This window comes from Cucurbita moschata, unplaced genomic scaffold, assembly GCF_002738365.1.
Source record: "Cucurbita moschata cultivar Rifu unplaced genomic scaffold, Cmos_1.0 Cmo_Scf00026, whole genome shotgun sequence".
In the NCBI taxonomy this organism is placed as follows: domain Eukaryota; kingdom Viridiplantae; phylum Streptophyta; class Magnoliopsida; order Cucurbitales; family Cucurbitaceae; genus Cucurbita; species Cucurbita moschata.
The window spans coordinates 3,195,132-3,197,481 of NW_019268542.1; the positions used below are offsets into that span (position 1 = coordinate 3,195,132).

The 2,350-nt window shown below is 41.0% G+C and overlaps 1 protein-coding gene across 1 annotated transcript in view; it reads left to right on the plus strand.

The window, feature by feature from the left end:
- Nucleotides 1–1,934: 1,934 nt before the first annotated feature.
- Nucleotides 1,935–2,350, plus strand: part of LOC111462105 (pyrrolidone-carboxylate peptidase 1) — a 3,205-nt gene continuing 2,789 nt past the window's right edge. Inside the window, exon 1 of the mRNA XM_023105793.1 lies at nucleotides 1,935–2,044. The gene's annotated coding sequence lies outside the window, so the exon portion shown is untranslated. The remainder of the gene's footprint in view (nucleotides 2,045–2,350) is intronic.

A 2,350-nucleotide genomic window follows, 5' to 3' on the forward strand; every position in this document is an offset into this window, starting at 1 on the left:
TAGATTAATAAAGGATGATATTTTTTCCAGAGGTGTTCATGGGTTAGGTTGGGGTGGATTGAAAGTATCTTTTAAATCAATCCAAAAATTTCAGATTGATGGTTCGAACCACTCGAATAGAATTCGCAACTCACTCCAACCCACTTTCTATTTTTTAGCTAGGCTCGGTTGGGTTGGATTGTCGAATTGTGGGATTCCCCATTTAGATGGAAAATGGAGGGAGTCGGAAACATTTTTTCACCATCGGATAAATGAGGTCGGAATATTGAGGATTGTCCCACATTGGCTAATTTAGGGAATGATCGGGTTTATTGGGTTTATAAGCAAAAAAATACTATATCCATTGGTATGAGACCTTTTGAGAAAGTCCAAAGCATATCCATGAGAGCTTATGCTCAAAAGTAGACAATATCATACCATTGTGGAGAGTCATGATTTCTAACATGGTATCAGATTCATGCTCTAAACTTAGCTGTCAAACAAAGTATTGTGAGCCTCAAAGTGTCGAACAAAGGGTGTACTTTGTTCGAAGACTCCAAAAGAGGAGTTGAACCTCGAGTAAGGGGAGGTTGTTCGAGGGCTCCATAGGCCTCAGGGGAGGCTCTATAACATACTTTGTTTGAGGGGAGGATTGTTGAGGATTTCCCATATTGGCTAATTTGGGAATGATCAGGTTTATTGGGTTTATAAGCCAGAAATACTATCTCCATTGGTACGAGGCATTTTAAGGAAGCCCAAAGCAAAGCCTTCAAAGCTTATGCTCAAAGTGGACAATATCATACCATTGTGCAGAGTTGTGATTTCTAACATGGTATCAGAGTCATGCCCTAAACTTAGCCATGTCAATAAAGTCCTCAAAGTCAAAGGTGACTAAAGTATCGAACAAACGGTGTACTTTGTTCAAAGACTCCAAAAAAGGAGTCGAGCCTCGATTAAGGGGTGGCTGTTCGAGGGCTCCATAGACCTGAAGGGAGGCTCTATAGCGTACTTTGTTCAAGGGGAGGATTGTTGAGAATTGTCCCACGTGGGCTAATTTAGGGAATGATCATGGGTTTATAAGTAAGGAATGCATCTACATTGGTACGAGAGCTTATGGGAAAACCCAAGCAAAGCGATGAGAGTTTATGCTCAAAGTAAACAATATCATACCATTGTGGAGAGTGTACTTTGTTCGAATACTCCAAAATAGGAGTCGAACCCCGATTAAGGGGAGGCTGTTCTAGGACTTCATAGGCCTCAACAAAGGGTGTAATTTGTTCGAAGACTCCAAAATAGGAGTCGAACCCCGATTAAGGGGAGGCTGTCAACAAAGGGTGTAATTTGTTCGAAGACTCCAAAATAGGAGTCGAACCCCGATTAAGGGGAGGCTGTTCTAGGACTTCGTAATTTGTTCGAAGACTCCAAAATAGGAGTCGAACCCCGATTAAGGGGAGGCTGTTCTAGGACTTCATAGGCCTCAACAAAGGGTGTAATTTGTTCGAAGACTCCAAAATAGGAGTCGAACCCCGATTAAGGGGAGGCTGTTCTAGGACTTCATAGGCCTCAACAAAGGGTGTAATTTGTTCGAAGACTCCAAAATAGGAGTCGAACCCCGATTAAGGGGAGGCTGTTCTAGGACTTCGTAAACCTCAACAAAGGGTGTAATTTGTTCGAAGACTCCAAAATAGGAGTCAAACCCCGATTAAGGAGAGGCTGTTCTAGAGCTCCATTGGCCTCAGGGGAGGCTCTGTAGGCCATGAGAGTTTATGTTCAAAGTGGACAATATTACCATTGTGGAGAGTCGTGATTTATAACACGGGACGTCCCCATCGAGCCATATCCACAATGGGTGTGCCCCACATCATTATTAAATGAATAATGAGAGCAATAATTTGGGTTTTGGCGTTTGGATGCGGAGCCTTCAACTCCCACCTTCTCCACGTTCTCTACTAAGCTATTTAATCCCTTTTTTTGGTCTCTAATATCTTGATCCTCGTCTACTGTGTGCAGGGAATAGATAAGACTGGTGCCGAAGTTTTTTGCCTTCTTCTCCGATCTCTTACAGGTAAACGTGTCTGAATTCCATTTTCCATCCCTTTTTTCTGCTTTTTATATCAACCGATTGGTAGATTCATGAATAATTTCTGTTTCTGTTCATCTTTCGCTTCTGATTCAGTTCCGTTTTAGCTTAGCATCTCAATCGCGATTTAATTCCTTGCCCTTCAGCTTTTCTGTTTTCGTCTTCATCCAGAGTTTATCAACTTTTACGCGGATCGTTACTTTTATTCTATTGTTATGTAGTTTTAGGCACTGGATCTTTTTTTTTTTTTTTTTTTTTTTTTTTTTTTTTTTTTTTTTTTTTTTTTTTTTT